The sequence below is a fragment of the Lissotriton helveticus genome, chromosome 2_1 (genome assembly GCF_964261635.1).
Source record: "Lissotriton helveticus chromosome 2_1, aLisHel1.1, whole genome shotgun sequence".
Lineage (NCBI taxonomy): Eukaryota > Metazoa > Chordata > Amphibia > Caudata > Salamandridae > Lissotriton > Lissotriton helveticus.
In genome coordinates this window covers 240415270-240433594 of record NC_136059.1, presented here as the reverse complement: position 1 = coordinate 240433594, position 18325 = coordinate 240415270, and positions in this window count along the sequence as shown.

The window sequence follows — 18325 nt, the reverse complement described above, 5'->3', positions numbered from 1 at the left end:
AGTGATGTCACTGACCATGTCATGAATGATGTAATATGTGACATCATCAGCATTGGATTGTGGATGCGTGAAATATATAGTTAGTGCAACTAACTATATGTGGAATTTCATTGGTTTTATATCAATGAAATGTCCAGCTAACTATATAGGAGGAATTTCAATGGTTTTTTATATGTTAATTCCTAACTATATAAGGCCTAAAACCTATGGTTTTTTCAGTGAATTTCAAAGGTTTTTTAAATGCTAATTCCTAACTATATAAGGCCTAAAACCTATGGTTTTTAAAGTGAATATATATATATGGGGCAGCTGTGCGCTCTAGAAATTTTAATAACATAACATAACATAACATATATATATATATATATATATATATATATATATATATATATATATATATATATATATATATATATATATATATATATATATATATATATATATATATACCTACTGGCGATAGCCAGTAGGTATATATAGTTAGGATTTTTTTCCTATGGGATTTTTGAAAATTCTATGTCGAATAACTTTGGCGTTTGAGGACAGAATTGGCTGAAATTTTCAGGAAAATGGAACATTTCGTTTCTGAGCAGCCCCTGAAAATTTGGGGGGGTTTCGTCAAGGGGGGGCCGAGAAAAAAGGGGGGTCCCAAAACGTGTTTTTCCCATGCAATTTTCCATGGGCGGTTGGCCTCACTTTTAGCCTGAACGGCTGAATGGATTTACACCAAACTTGGCAAAATTGTAGGGACTGGTAGCCCGATGTGCCTTTGCTATGTCTCAAGATATAGGCTCCAGTGGTTTTTACGAAAATTAACTTTGAAAAATATATATTGGGCTACATTGGGCTATATATATGTTGGAGCCCAAATGTAGCCCAATGTAGCCCAATGTAGCCCAATGTAGCCCAATGTAGCCCAAAGATGGCCACCAGAGACAAAAAAAAACAAATGTAGCCCAAATATCAGCCAGATGTAGCCCAACTACAGCCCAATGACAGAATGTCCCAGAGTGTTCTAAAGAACAACTAGAGTGCTAACAGTCCTACTTATTACAAAGGTATGGCACACCTGAAGCCATCTTGATTGGAATAAAGTGGTAACTCTTAAAACATTTAATTTAAAAAGGAACAAAATGAGGGGGTTCATTTTGCCATAGAAAGTATGATTAGCGAATATATGACGAAATCCCGCATACCATCAGTCCGCAAAAAAAATCCCGCATGTACTATTAGGCCGCAAATTAAAATAACGAAAACATTTAGAACGAATATGCCTTTAGCATACACTAAACAACTAAACTACCCTAAACCCTAAAACACTACCCCCAGCATGACCCTACACTACACAAACAGTACAACACTACCCTAAACCCTAAAACACTACCCCCAGCATGACCCTACACTACACAAACACTACAACACAACCCTAAACCCTAAAACACTACCCGCAGCATGACCCTACACTACGCAAACACTACAACACTACCCAAAACCCTAAAACACTACACCCCAGCATGACCCTACACTACGCAAACACTACAACACTACCCTAAACCCTAAAACACTACCCCCAGCATGACCCTACACTACACAAACACTACAACACAACCCTAAACCCTAAAACACTACCCCCAGCATGACCCTACACTACGCAAACACTACAACACAACCCTAAACCCTAAAACACTACCCCCAGCATGACCCTACACTACGCAAACACTACAACACTACCCTAAACCCTAAAACACTACCCCCAGCATGACCCTACACTACGCAAACACTACAACACTACCCAAAACCCTAAAACACTACACCCCAGCATGACCCTACACTACGCAAACACTACAACACTACCCTAAACCCTAAAACACTACCCCCAGCATGACCCTACACTACGCAAACACTACAACACTACCCAAAACCCTAAAACACTACACCCCAGCATGACCCTACACTACGCAAACACTACAACACTACCCTAAACCCTAAAACACTACCCCCAGCATGACCCTACACTACGCAAACACTACAACACTACCCTAAACCCTAAAACACTACCCCCAGCATGACCCTACACTACGCAAACACTACAACACCACCCTAAACCCTAAAACACTACCCCCAGCATGACCCTACACTACGCAAACACTACAACACTACCCTAAACCCTAAAACACTACCCCCAGCATGACCCTACACTACGCAAACACTACAACACTACCCTAAACCCTAAAACACTACCCCCAGCATGACCCTACACTACGCAAACACTACAACACTACCCAAAACCCTAAAACACTACCCCCCGCATGACCCTACACTACGCAAACACTACAACACTACCCAAAACCCTAAAACACTACCCCCCAGCATGACCCTACACTACGGAAACACTACAACACTACCCAAAACCCTAAAACACTACCCCCAGCATGACCCTACACTACGCAAACACTACAACACTACCCAAAACCCTAAAACACTACCCCCAGCATGACCCTACACTACGCAAACACTACAACACTACCCAAAACCCTAAAACACTACACCCCAGCATGACCCTACACTACGCAAACACTACAACACTACCCAAAACCCTAAAACACTACACCCCAGCATGACCCTACACTACGCAAACACTACAACACTACCCAAAACCCTAAAACACTACCCCCAGCATGACCCTACACTACGCAAACACTACAACACTACCCAAAACCCTAAAACACTACCCCCAGCATGACCCTACACTACGCAAACACTACAACACTACCCTAAACCCTAAAATACTACACCCCAGCATGACCCTACACTACGCAAACACTACAACACTACCCAAAACCCTAAAACACTACCCCCAGCATGACCCTACACTACGCAAACACTACAACACTATCCTAAACCCTAAAACACTACGCCCAGCATGACCCTACACTACGCAAACACTACAACACTACCCTAAACCCTAAAACACTAGCCCCAGCATGGCCCTACACTACGCAAACACTACAACACAACCCTAAACCCTAAAACACTACCCCCAGCATGACCCTACACTACGCAAACACTACAACACTACCCTAAACCCTAAAACACTACCCCCAGCATGACCCTACACTACGCAAACACTACAACACAACCCTAAACCCTAAAACACTACCCCCAGCATGACCCTACACTAAACAACCACCACAACTCTACACTACACTAACACAACACTACACTACACAACACTACACTACACTACACAATCACTAACCCACGAAAAAATTAACACAAACCCACTTACCTCTCTCGTCATCGTGGTTTTCACAACGCAAATGCATTTACCATACATGCCTTTAAAACGTAATTCTTTGTAAAGGCATGCGCGATAAATGCACATGCGTTTTGAAAAAATGCGGGATAATGGTATGCGAGGTCAATGACCTTGCGGGATAATGGTATGCGGACTGAAAGTCTGCGGGATAAAAAATGCGGGAAAATGGCTGCAAACCATGATTAGCAGCAGACTTCCCTGGTGAGCACTAGCTTTACTACAGTGATCTAATGAGCAACTAGAGTGCTAACATTCAGAATTTATGGCAAATGTGTGACACATCTGAATGCCTTCTTGATAGAACCAAAGTAAACAAGCATTGAAAATGCAATAGATCTCGCCCTCGTTTAAGTTAAAGCCATTCTGTTTGTAATGAGGTGGCTTTTTAGCTTTGCTTTTATTAGTGTTTTTAAAACTTTCATGTAAATAACATGCATATGTATGCATATATGTATATGTATGCATGCATTTATATTTATATAGATATGCAGATTATATATGTTTATATATGTATATTACCTACTGGCGATAGCCAGTGGGTATATATAGTTAGGATTTTTTCTCTATGGGATTTCTGAAAATTCTATGTCTAATAACTTTGGCGTTTGTGGACGGAATTGGCTGAAATTTTCAGGAAAATGGCACATTTTGTTTTTGAGCAGCCCCTGAAAATTTGGGGGGGTTTCGTCAAGGGGGGCCGAGAAAAAAGGGGGGTCCCAAAACGCGTTTTTCCCATTCATTTTTCCTTAGGGCGGTTGGACTCACTTTTAGCTCGAACGGCTGAATAGATTTACATGAAACTTGGCAAAATTGTAGATATGGTTTGCCCGACGTGCCTTTGCTATGTCTCAATATATGTGCTCCAGTGGATTTTGAGAAATTAACGTTTAAAAAAATATATATATCTGTGACAGCGCTCCGGTTAGCGCCCCGGTTCGTGTACCTGACACGTAACGGAACTTCGCGAAGCTGATTGGCTCTCCGGTGTCTGTCAACATTCTAAACAGTCCGGAGCGGCCGCCATCTTGTCTCTCGGTACGATCGAGAGACAAGATGTGGTGAAAAATGAAGGGGGAAATGAAGGAAAGGGGGCAAGGTAGACCACTCCTGACCCCCTAGGATTGATGAGGGGGATATTTAAGTGCCCCGCGGGGCAAAAAAAAAATAAAAAAATTGGGGGGCGATTTTACGCCGTAGAGGCGCGTCCCGGTACGCGAACCGGGCAGCTCACCGGGCAGCTCACCGGGCAGCTAACCGGGCAGCTAACCGGCAGCGTAGCTGTCAACATTGTAAACAGTCCGGAGCGGCCGCCATCTTGTCTCTCGGTAGGTTCGAGAGACAAGATGTGGTGAAAAAAGAAGGGGGAAATGAAGGAAAGGGGGCAAGGTAAACCCCTCCTGACCCCCTAGGATTGATGAGGGGGATATTAAAGTCCCCCGTGATTTTTCGCGGTAGAGGCGCTTCCCGGTACGCGAACCGGGCAGCTAACCGGCAGCGTAACGGGAGTCCGCCATCTTGAGTTTTTGGAGCGTCCGGTTCGCGTACCGGGTAGCGTCCCGGTAAGCGTAACAAGGGGAAAACCAAGAGAAACAGTAAAAAAAAATTATGGGAATAGATTTCCAGCAAACTTGGCAAAATTGTAGGGACTGTTTGTTTGATGTGCCTTTGCAAGGCCTCAAGATATGTGCACGTGTGGATTTTGTCTAATTAAGGTTAAAAAAAATATATATATCTGTAAGCGTGCTCCGGCACGCTTACGTTACGGGTTTTGTTTGCGCTGCAGAGCCGATACGTCACGGTTATGCGACGCGTCATGAGGCGTCTTACGTGGCTACGTGATACGTCATGTAATAAAGAATATATTTTACAGCTATAGATATTAGCTTTTAAAAAACCAATGAAATTCACTGAAAAAACCATAGGTTATAGACCATATATAGTTAGGAATTTGCATTTACAAAACCTTGAAAATTCACTGAAAAAACCATAGGTTAGAGACCATGTATAGTTAGCTGGACATTTTATTGACATAAAACCAATGAAATTCCATATATAGTTAGTTGCACTAACTATATATCGCGCACCCGCAATCCACTGCTGATGATGTCACACTTTACATCATTCATGACATGGTCAGTGACATCACTGATGACATCACTGATGACATCTCAAATGACATCACTGATGACATCACTGATGACATCTCAAATGACATCACTGATGACATCATGACACACCAATACCAGTTACTACATACGCACTCACTGATTCCTACGTCTACACACACATTCACTCATTCACCCATACAATCACTCATACATACAGTCACTCATTATTACAACACTATCATATGCACTCATACACCTAAGCAGACACTCACACACTGCCACTCATCCATGGAGTCACTCACACACCTAGTCAGTCCTGTAAAGAATCAATCACACTTCCATTTCCTCATCTATACAGTTAAACACAGAACACCATACTTCAGTGACATCACTGATGACATCACTGATGACATCTCAAATGACATCACTGATGACATCTCAAATGACATCACTGATGACATCATGACACACCAATACCAGTTACTACATACGCACTCACTGATTCCTAAGTCTACACACACATTCACTCATTCACCCATACAATCACTCATACATACAGTCACTCATTATTACAACACTATCATATGCACTCATACACCTAGTCAGTCCTGTGAAGAATCAATCACACTTCGATTTCCTCATCTATACAGTTAAACACAGAACACCATACTTTTCACACATATACTAACACATACTTACTCTCTTATACAATCACTGATACAAGTACACATTGATATGCACAGAGTCACACACCTCCCAGCCAGCCACACACACTCAGTCTTCCATACATCCACTCATTCTTCAATATGTAAAACATATTTAAACTTTACAAAAACACACAGACACTAGATGATGTCATCAGTGATGTCATTTGAGATGTCATCAGTGATGTCATCAGTGATGTCATTTGAGATGTCATCAGTGATGTCATCAGTGATGTCACTGACCATGTCATGAATGATGTAATATGTGACATCATCAGCAGTAGATTGCGGGTGCGCGATATATAGTTAGTGCAACTAACTATATATGGAATTTCATTGGTTTTATGTCAATAAAATGTCCAGCTAACTATATATGGTCTCTAACCTATGGTTTTTTCAGTGAATTTTCAAGGTTTTGTAAATGCAAATTCCTAACTATATATGGTCTCTAACCTATGTTTTTTTCAGTGAATTTTCAAGGTTTTGTAAATGCAAATTCCTAACTATATATGGTCTATAACCTATGTTTTTTTCAGTGAATATATATATATATGACATCTCAAATGACATCTCATCTCAAATGACATCACTGATGACATCATCTAGTGTCTGTGTGTTTTTGTAAAGTTTAAATATGTTTTACATATTGAAGAATGAGTGGATGTATGGAAGATAACCTATGGTTTTTTCAGTGAATATATATATATATTCACTGAAAAAACCATAGGTTATAGACCATATATAGTTAGGAATTTGCATTTACAAAACCTTGAAAATTCACTGAAAACACCATAGGTTAGAGACCATATATAGTTAGCTGGACATTTTATTGACATAAAACCAATGAAATTCCATATATAGTTAGTTGCACTAACTATATATCGCGCACCCGCAATCCACTGCTGATGATGTCACATATTACATCATTCATGACATGGTCAGTGACATCACTGATGACATCACTGATGACATCTCAAATGACATCACTGATGACATCACTGATGACATCTCAAATGACATCACTGATGACATCATCTAGTGTCTGTGTGTTTTTGTGAAGTTTAAATATGTTTTACATATTGAAGAATGAGTGGATGTATGGAAGACTGAGTGTGTGTGTGGCTGGCTGGGAGGTGTGTGACTCTGTGCATATCAATGTGTACTTGTATCAGTGATTGTATAAGAGAGTAAGTATGTGTTAGTATATGTGTGAAAAGTATGGTGTTCTGTGTTTAACTGTATAGATGAGGAAATCGAAGTGTGATTGATTCTTCACAGGACTGACTAGGTGTATGAGTGCATATGATAGTGTTGTAATAATGAGTGACTGTATGTATGAGTGATTGTATGGGTGAATGAGTGAATGTGTGTGTAGACGTAGGAATCAGTGAGTGCGTATGTAGTAACTGGTATTGGTGTGTCATGATGTCATCAGTGATGTCATTTGAGATGTCATCAGTGATGTCATTTGAGATGTCATCAGTGATGTCATCAGTGATGTCACTGAAGTATGGTGTTCTGTGTTTAACTGTATAGATGAGGAAATGGAAGTGTGATTGATTCTTTACAGGACTGACTAGGTGTGTGAGTAACTCCATGGATGAGTGGCAGTGTGTGAGTGTCTGCATAGGTGTATGAGTGCATATGATAGTATTGTAATAATGAGTGACTGTATGTATGAGTGATTGTATGGGTGAATGAGTGAATGTGTGTGTAGACTTAGGAATCAGTGAGTGCGTATGTAGTAACTGGTATTGGTGTGTCATGATGTCATCAGTGATGTCATTTGAGATGTCATCAGTGATGTCATCAGTGATGTCATTTGAGATGTCATCAGTGATGTCATCAGTGATGTCATCAGTGATGTCACTGACCATGTCATGAATGATGTAATATGTGACATCATCAGCAGTGGATTGCGGGTGCGCGATATATAGTTAGTGCAACTAACTATATATGGAATTTCATTGGTTTTATGTCAATAAAATGTCCAGCTAACTATATATGGTCTCTAACCTATGGTTTTTTCAGTGAATTTTCAAGGTTTTGTAAATGCAAATTCCTAACTATATATGGTCTATAACCTATGGTTTTTTCAGTGAATTTTATTGGTTTTTTAAAAGCTAATATCTATAGCTGTAAAATATATTCTTTATTACGTGACGTATCACGTAGCCACGTGAGACGCCTCATGACGCGTCGCATAACCGTGACGTATCGGCTCTGCAGCGCAAACAAAACCCGTAACGTAAGCGTGCCGGAGCACGCTTACAGATATAAATATTTTTTTTAACCTTAATTAGACAAAATCCACACGTGCACATATCTTGAGGCCTTGCAAAGGCACATCAAACAAACAGTCCCTACAATTTTGCCAAGTTTGCTGGAAATCTATTCCCTTAATTTTTTTTTTACTGTTTCTCTTGGTTTTCCCCTTGTTACGCTTACCGGGACGCTACCCGGTACGCGAACCGGACGCTCCAAAAACACAAGATGGCGGACTCCCGTTACGCTGCCGGTTGGCTGCCCGGTTCGCGTACCGGGAAGCGCCTCTACCGCGAAAAATCGCATGGGACTTTAATATCCCCCTCATCAATCCTAGGGGGTCAGGAGGGGTTTACCTTGCCCCCTTTCCTTCATTTCCCCCTTCTTTTTTCACCACATCTTGTCTCTCGAACCTACCGACAGACAAGATGGCGGCCGCTCCGGACTGTTTACAATGTTGACAGCTACGCTGCCGGTTAGCTGCCCGGTTAGCTGCCCGGTGAGCTGCCCGGTTCGCGTACCGGGACGCGCCGCTACGGCGTAAAATCGCAAAATTTTTTTTTTTTTTTTTTTTGCCCCGCGGGGCACTTTAATATCCCCCTCATCAATCCTAGGGGGTCAGGAGTGGTCTACCTTGCCCCCTTTCCTTCATTTCCCCCTTCATTTTTCACCACATCTTGTCTCTCGATCGTACCGAGAGACAAGATGGCGGCCGCTCCGGACTGTTTAGAATGTTGACAGACACCGGAGAGCCAATCAGCTTCGCTTCGCGAAGTTCCGTTACGCGTCAGGTACGCGAACCGGGGCGCTAACCGGAGCGCTGTCACAGATATATATATTTTTGTAAACGTTAATTTCTCAAAATCCACTGGAGCACATATATTGAGACATAGCAAAGGCACGTCGGGCAAACCATATCTATAATTTTGCCAAGTTTCATGTAAATCTATTCAGCCGTTCGAGCTAAAAGTGAGTCCAACCGCCCTATGGAAAAATGAATGGGAAAACGCGTTTTGGGACCCCCCTTTTTTCTCGGCCCCCCCTTGACGAAACCCCCCCAAATTTTAAGGGGCTGCTTAGAAACAAAATGTGCCATTGTCTTGAAAATTTCAGCCAATTCCGTCCACAAACGCCAAAGTTATTAGACATAGAATTTTCAGAAATCCCATAGAGAAAAAATCCTAACTATATATACCCACTGGCTATCGCCAGTAGGTAATATACATATATAAACATATATAATCTGCATATCTATATAAATATAAATGCATGCATACATATACATATATGCATACATATGCATGTTAATTACATGAAAGTTTTAAAAACACTAATAAAAGCAAAGCTAAAAAGCCACCTCATTACAAACAGAATGGCTTTAACTTAAACGAGGGCGAGATCTATTGCATTTTCAATGCTTGTTTACTTTGGTTCTATCAAGAAGGCATTCAGATGTGTCACACATTTGCCATAAATTCTGAATGTTAGCACTCTAGTTGCTCATTAGATCACTGTAGTAAAGCTAGTGCTCACCAGGGAAGTCTGCTGCTAATCATGGTTTGCAGCCATTTTCCCGCATTTTTTATCCCGCAGACTTTCAGTCCGCATACCATTATCCCGCAAGGTCATTGACCTCGCATACCATTATCCCGCATTTTTTCAAAACGCATGTGCATTTATCACGCATTCCTCTACAAAGAATTACGTTTTAAAGGCATGTATGGTAAATGCATTTGCGTTGTGAAAACCACGATGACGAGAGAGGTAAGTGGGTTTGTGTTAATTTTTTCGTGGGTTAGTGATTGTGTAGTGTAGTGTAGTGTTGTGTAGTGTAGTGTTGTGTTAGTGTAGTGTAGAGTTGTGGTGGTTGTTTAGTGTAGGGTCATGCTGGGGGTAGTGTTTTAGGGTTTAGGGTTGTGTTGTAGTGTTTGCGTAGTGTAGGGTCATGCTGGGGGTAGTGTTTTAGGGTTTAGGGTAGTGTTGTAGTGTTTGCGTAGTGTAGGGTCATGCTGGGGGTAGTGTTTTAGGGTTTAGGGTTGTGTTGTAGTGTTTGCGTAGTGTAGGGTCATGCTGGGGCTAGTGTTTTAGGGTTTAGGGTAGTGTTGTAGTGTTTGCGTAGTGTAGGGTCATGCTGGGCGTAGTGTTTTAGGGTTTAGGATAGTGTTGTAGTGTTTGCGTAGTGTAGGGTCATGCTGGGGGTAGTGTTTTAGGGTTTTGGGTAGTGTTGTAGTGTTTGTGTAGTGTAGGGTCATGCTGGGGTGTAGTATTTTAGGGTTTAGGGTAGTGTTGTAGTGTTTGCGTAGTGTAGGGTCATGCTGGGGGTAGTGTTTTAGGGTTTTGGGTAGTGTTGTAGTGTTTGCGTAGTGTAGGGTCATGCTGGGGGTAGTGTTTTAGGGTTTTGGGTAGTGTTGTAGTGTTTGCGTAGTGTAGGGTCATGCTTGTGGTGTAGTGTTTTAGGGTTTTGGGTAGTGTTGTAGTGTTTGCGTAGTGTAGGGTCATGCTGGGGTGTAGTGTTTTAGGGTTTTGGGTAGTGTTGTAGTGTTTGCGTAGTGTAGGGTCATGCTGGGGGTAGTGTTTTAGGGTTTTGGGTAGTGTTGTAGTGTTTGCGTAGTGTAGGGTCATGCTGGGGGTAGTGTTTTAGGGTTTTGGGTAGTGTTGTAGTGTTTGCGTAGTGTAGGGTCATGCTGGGGGGTAGTGTTTTAGGGTTTTGGGTAGTGTTGTAGTGTTTGCGTAGTGTAGGGTCATGCTGGGGGTAGTGTTTTAGGGTTTAGGGTAGTGTTGTAGTGTTTGCGTAGTGTGGGGTCATGCTGGGGGTAGTGTTTTAGGGTTTAGGGTAGTGTTGTAGTGTTTGCGTAGTGTAGGGTCATGCTGGGGGTAGTGTTTTAGGGTTTAGGGTAGTGTTGTAGTGTTTGCGTAGTGTAGGGTCATGCTGGGGGTAGTGTTTTAGGGTTTAGGGTAGTGTTGTAGTGTTTGCGTAGTGTAGGGTCATGCTGGGGTGTAGTGTTTTAGGGTTTTGGGTAGTGTTGTAGTGTTTGCGTAGTGTAGGGTCATGCTGGGGGTAGTGTTTTAGGGTTTAGGGTAGTGTTGTAGTGTTTGCGTAGTGTAGGGTCATGCTAGGGGTAGTGTTTTAGGGTTTAGGGTTGTGTTGTAGTGTTTGCGTAGTGTAGGGTCATGCTGGGGGTAGTGTTTTAGGGTTTAGGGTTGTGTTGTAGTGTTTGTGTAGTGTAGGGTCATGCTGGGGGTAGTGTTTTAGGGTTTAGGGTAGTGTTGTAGTGTTTGCGTAGTGTAGGGTCATGCTGGGGTGTAGTGTTTTAGGGTTTTGGGTAGTGGTGTAGTGTTTGCGTAGTGTAGGGTCATGCTGGGGGTAGTGTTTTAGGGTTTAGGGTAGTGTTGTAGTGTTTGTGTAGTGTAGGGTCATGCTGGGGGTAGTGTTTTAGGGTTTAGGGTAGTGTTTTACTGTTTGTGTAGTGTAGGGTCATGCTGGGGGTAGTGTTTTAGGGTTTAGGGTAGTTTAGTTGTTTAGTGTATGCTAAAGGCATATTCGTTCTAAAAGTTTTCGTTATTTTAATTTGCGGCCTAATAGTACATGCGGGATTTTTTTTGTGGACTGATGGTATGCGGGATTTCGTCATATATTCGCTAATCATACTTTCTATGGCAAAATGAACTCCCTCATTTTGTTCCTTTTTAAATTAAATGTTTTAAGAGTTACCACTTTATTCCAATCAAGATGGCTTCAGGTGTGCCATACCTTTGTAATAAGTAGGACTGTTAGCACTCTAGTTGTTCTTTAGAACACTCTGGGACATTCTGTCATTGGGCTATAGTTGGGCTACATCTGGCTGATATTTGGGCTACATTTGTTTTTTTTGTCTCTGGTGGCCATTTTGGGCTACATTGGGCTACATTGGGCTACTTTGGGCTACATTGGGCTACATTTGGTCTCCAACATATATATAGCCCAATGTAGCCCAATATATATTTTTCAAAGTTAATTTTCGTAAAAACCACTGGAGCCTATATCTTGAGACATAGCAAAGGCACATCGGGCTACCAGTCCCTACAATTTTGCCAAGTTTGGTGTAGATCCATTCAGCCGTTCAGGCTAAAAGTGAGGCCAACCGCCCTATGGAAAATTGCATGGGAAAAACACGTTTTGGGACCCCCCTTTTTTCTCGGCCCCCCCTTGACGAAACCCCCCCCAAATTTTCAGGGGCTGCTCAGAAACAATATGTTCCATTTTCCTGAAAATTTCAGCCAATTCTGTCCTCAAACGCCAAAGTTATTCGACATAGAATTTTCAAAAATCCCATAGGAAAAAAATCCTAACTATATATACCTACTGGCTATCGCCAGTAGGTAATATATATATATATATATATATATATATATATATATATATATATATATATATATATTTTTTTTTTTAAATATTACATTTGGTGAGAAGTTGTGAAATATGAAGATTTGACCAGGGAGCAGTATGTGAAAATGGTGAAGCCGGGCTTAAAACCGGTTGTCCTGATTTTGAATTATACAATACAGGGCAATAATAGCAATTGTCAGGTGGGGGCACGGGGAGATTAAGTGGCTGGCTCACTAGCACTTTGAAGCAGCTGAAAGGAAGCATAAGGCAATCTATCATGCAGTAAATATATACATGTTGCCATTCAATTTGCTTCTGTGAAAAATATTTGTTTGCTTATAGCGCCGATTACCCCTGCGCTGTTCCTAGCCATACGTGTATTTGAGTGCTGTTGTTAACGGGGAGTAATGTAGGCAGGCATTCTGCCATGTTTTTGCAATTAGCCAGTCTTGGCTGACCCCTTTATGGGCCTGTATGCACAATTATGTGCACGGGCGTGTGCGCTGAAGGACATAGCCAATTGTTTTGTTCTGCTGGGATGTACAGTTGCCCAATCTTGGCGCCTGGTAGCTTCCATGTTTTGAGTCACCCTTGCCCAGGCAGTTTTGATTCTAATTTAAGAATATTCCGAACAAAAGTGCTTAAAAATAATTCGTCAAAAAATTTGGCAAACATGCAGTTTGGTCAAAGTTTGCTAGAACAAGCACTTAGTGCCACCAGCATGGTTTCTAAACACCACAAATAACTGGTATTAGTGCCTGTCTGTACACAAGTCTGCTCCAACCCAGGGCAGAGCAGGGCTGGCAGCCCTGTCAACCTTCCATTAAACCTTTTTTTTATTTTTTATCCTCATATTGCGATCGGTGTGATTTCGGAGTATCAGGTATCTGCCTCTAGTTTTTATCCGGTACTGCCCCTCGGTCTCTCTTGTTTGGGGAGTTTCATCATCCTCTTGATGATCTTTAGAGGAGTTTCCTTTGCCCGTTACATACCATTACCTCTGATTTTGGAACTGGGGGAGATAGTCGCTTTGACTACTCAACAAGTATCATACTTGTCTACCAAAGGGTGTATCGCTTTAATCATAGGACTGGTGATTGATCTTACTTAGGGTTTAAGAAATTTTCAAAACTTTCCCAGAACTTAAATCTCTTACATGTGTTTCCCTTCCTATTAAGTTTATTAATTCTTATGACCGAGTTTAACCAGTCTGCATGCATTGGACTGGTAGGTCCTATCCATTTAATACAAATTTCCCTCCTTGCAAGTACTATCAAAACAAAAAGAAGATTTTCTTGCCTTTTTGTGAGTCCCCCTCCGTTTACTGTGTCATCAATCCCAAACAGGGTAAGGGTGGTACTTACAGTTAGTTGCTTGGTCAGGATAGTGCTCAGGGTCTTACCAACTTCATCCCAGTATTCTTTCAATTGGGGGCAGTTTTTAAACATATGGATGTCATCTGCCTTTTCTTCTCCACATTTTGGGCATTTTTTTATTCCTGCGTTCTTAAACTTGGAAAGCTTTCTTGGTGTCCAGTAAGCCCGATGAATTGTGAAGAAATGGTTCCTTTTCAGAGCCGCAGATTTCAGAGTGGACCAGCATTTTTCCACTGATTTTTCCCAAATTAAGTCTAGGTCCGCTATTGGTAGATCTTTCCCCCATATTTGTACTTCTATGTTGGGGTTTATATCATTAGCATTTATCAGGGCCCAATACCATTTAGCTACTTCTTTTGGTACTTTTGCTGTTTTAAGCATTTCTTTTTCCATTTTTTCATTTCCATTGTTATTTTTTGGTAGTGTCTTAGACCAGCTTAGAATTTGCTAAAATTTAAATTTGGATAGTGTATTGTTTGTCAACTCTTGAAACTCTGACCATGATTTCAGATTGGATCCGTTCAGTATTTGCCCCCAATACTTTACGTTGGCTCTTTTTAGGGGAAGTACTAATGTGTCTTTAAAACATTCAGGGGTTCCTGGCGAACTCCATATAGGAGCCAATTTGCTATAGTACGAGATTTTCAGGATTCCCCTGATTTGTGACCACATCTTTGCTGCATCCCTTAAGATCTTTAGTTTTATTTTTTTAAAGTACTTGGGATGTCCGTACTTAAACAGGACATGATCTTCTGATTCCGTGATCGCTTTTAAGTACCTTGGGTAATTTTCGTGACTCGTTAGAAGTACTCTAATGTTCTTAAACTGAAAGGCTCTGCAATATTCCACCAAATCCGGGCTAGCCAGTCCTCCATATTTCTTCTCCCTCCTTAATTTCTTCCAAGAAATCCTCGTGCTTTTCGCAGCCCATATAAAACTTGTGATCTCTCTCTGTGCCTGGACTAATGCCTTTTTCTCAAACTCTAACGGTATCGCATTAAATAGAAATGTAAATTTTGGTATGATGGTCATCTTGACTATGTTTGATCTCCCAATCAGACTTAATGGTAAGGACGTCCATGTTTTGAGCAGTTTCCTTACCTCTCCGGCTACCTTGGTCAAGTTGCGTTGCGAGATCTTTTCTATGTCTTGATTCACTAGGATTCCTAGGTATCTGATTTCATTTTTTATGTTGTGACTTTTAAATCGGGTGTTCCAAGTCATAATCTCTGTTTTTGATTGGTTTACCAGGTATCCTGAAACTTTCCCAAATGCTTCTATTGTTTCTTCTATTATCTCTTTCGCTCTTAGGTAATCGTCCGTAAAAATCATTAAGTCATCCGCATATAAGGCGATTTTCTTCTCCCATGTATGATGCTTAAATGGAGTGATTTCTTTACTATTTCTTAGTTTGTTCGCTAGTGGTTCAATATACAAAATGAAGAGTAGAGGTGAAAGTGGGCAACCCTGCCTCGTTCCTCTGCTTATCCTTATATTTTCCGTAAGGTTGCCATTTATTAAAACCCTGGATCTTGGAGCTTTGTATATTTGCTTTACCATATTTATAAAAGTTAATCCAATGTTATTTTTGACCAAAACTTTCTCTAGGAAGGCCCAATTAACCCTGTCAAAAGCCTTTGCGGCATCGACAGTGAGTATAGTGAGTGGAGTTTTTTCGTTAATTGCGATATCTATTGCAGTTAAAAGTTGTTGTGTGATTTCATGCAGATTTCTCCCTTTGACGAAACCTTTTTGATCTTGATGCAGCAGCTTCGGCAATACTTTCCCTAATCGCGATGCCATGATTTTAGTAAAGATTTTATAATCTGCGTTCAGCAGTGATATCGGGCGGTATGATTCGCATCTGGCTGGGTCTTTTCCTGGTTTTAAAATAATTGTGATTATGACATCATTCCAAGAATCTGGTATGGCTTCGTGCTGTTTGAGAATTATATTGAATAATTCTGTAATATGTGGAAGTAGAGTATCTCTTAATGCTAGATATATTTCGTTCGGTAAAGCGTCCGGTCCCGCTGCTTTTCCTTTTTTTAGACTTTTGATGGCATCGGCCACTTCGCCTTCTTGGACTTCTTTGTTCAGATCTTCCTTTTCTTCCTCCGTAAGTTTTAGGAGTGGAGCATCTTCCAAGTAGGAATTAATCAGCTGATCTTGCGAGTTCGTATCTTCCGTATAGAGCTCTTTAAAGAATTTACAGAATTCTTGTCTAATGATGTTTTCATCGGAGTTTTGCCCTATTTGATCATCTTGGGTTATACTTCTCACTTTGTTTCTGACTAAGTCAGTTTTGAGTTTCCATGCCAGCCACTTTCCGCAGCCCTCACCATATTCATGCTTTGCTAGTTTGCTAGAATCCCATTTCTTTCTTAATCTTTCTTCCAAGACCTCTTTAATTTTATCTTCCTGATGCTGTTTTTGTAGGAGAAGTTCTTGTTTCCTGCCTTCTTCTCGTTCGTTGGAAATGGCGATGTCTAAAGAGTGAATGTTGTTTTCCAGATCTAAGATCTCTTGCTTTAATTGCTTGTTCTTGCGAGCCCCTAGACTCAGCAGTTTGCCTCTTAGAACAGCTTTGAAAGCATCCCATGTTATTTGTTTTGTGGTACCTATGGCATTTAATTCAAAGAAATTTTTTGTTTCAGTTTCCAGTTCACTTATTATATGTTCATCTTGTAGCAGGGTTCTCTGTACTGTGAATCTTCTTTCCATTTCTTTTGCTGTGACCTGTAGTTGTATTTGCACAGCCGAATGGTCGGATAGAAGAGCTGGTAGGTGTGATACTTTTTTGATGTTCTCTGTCAGTTCGCTGCTGATCAAAAAATAGTCAATATTTGACCTATGCCCTAGTTTTTTATTATGCAGGGTAAAAGGATGCATTTTTTCTCCTTTTTTTCTCCAAATGTCGACTAGGTCGAGATCTTTTTTATAAATCCCAATCCACTCTCTCATTTTTTTCAAGTTGGCCTGTCTCCCAGGTGGTGATCTGTCTAGACTTGTATCCATCACTAGGTTAAAGTCACCGCCCAATATTATGGGAGAAGTGGCTAAAAGTAGCTGCGAATACAGTTTTTTCAGAGGGTCAGCGTCATCGAGGTTAGGTCCATAATATCCTGCAATCGTAAGGGGAGTATTACCAATTTTTATGCTGGCTGTAGCCCATCTGCCTTTACTATCTACTTCTGTGGAGGTTACAACTGCTTTTAGTGATTTTTTGAAAATTATCGCAATTCCCTTGATATTGCAGTGTTGTGTGGTGCATACATAAGAATCTATACACCATACGTTCTTAATTATTTGATCCCATTCTTCTTTCAAAAGGTGGGTCTCTTGCAATATTATGATTTCACTTTCTGCTGTTCTGATGTATTCCAGGATTTGTTCCTCCTACTCTTTGTCCTCAGGCCATTTACATTCCACGATAATATTTTAACGACTCTACTTGCGCTTCCCATTGTTTCTATTCATGTTTTTAACACACTTCAGCACCGGCATTACCTTTTTATTTCTGAAATGTAACTCCATTTTGTCCTTGCCTGTACTCTCGCAAATGAGGAATTTTTTATTTTTATCCCTATTTTGCTCCCCACCCTTTATCGTGTGATTTTTTTGTTTTCTTGATTGTGATTTAACGTTGCCCTCCCCGGGGAAGCCTCCATCTTCTTTTCCTTTGGTTATCTTTGTAACCCTTTTGGCTTTCCGTCCCCGTGATTCTTTCTTTATACAAAAAAAAGTTGTTTTTTTTTTTGATTGCCAAGCACCTTCTAGTTTTAAGCTTAAAACTTAATTAAGTTTTGCTTATGTGTCTTTTTCCATTGAGGTTTGTTATGTAGACTAGGTCTTTTAAGTGAGTTCATTTATTTCTGTGGTTCCTCCGACTGCATTTGATCTCTCATTAGATCTATGAGGGCTTTCACTTCTTCTGGCTCTTTTATGTTTCGCATTTTATTACGCCACATTATACGGAGTGAAGGTGGAAATTTCATCTGTACCGTGGCTCCTAGACCTTGGAGGTCTGACATTAGATTTCCCAGTTCCCACTGCCTGGTCTGGGAGGCCTTAGACATGTCGGACCTTATTCTAAAAGTCCAACTGTCTTTGTTGTAGGTTCCCTTTTTCAGCGCCTCTCCCAAGATCTTGTCCTTCAGCACATATGTTTTAAAGTTAACTAAAAT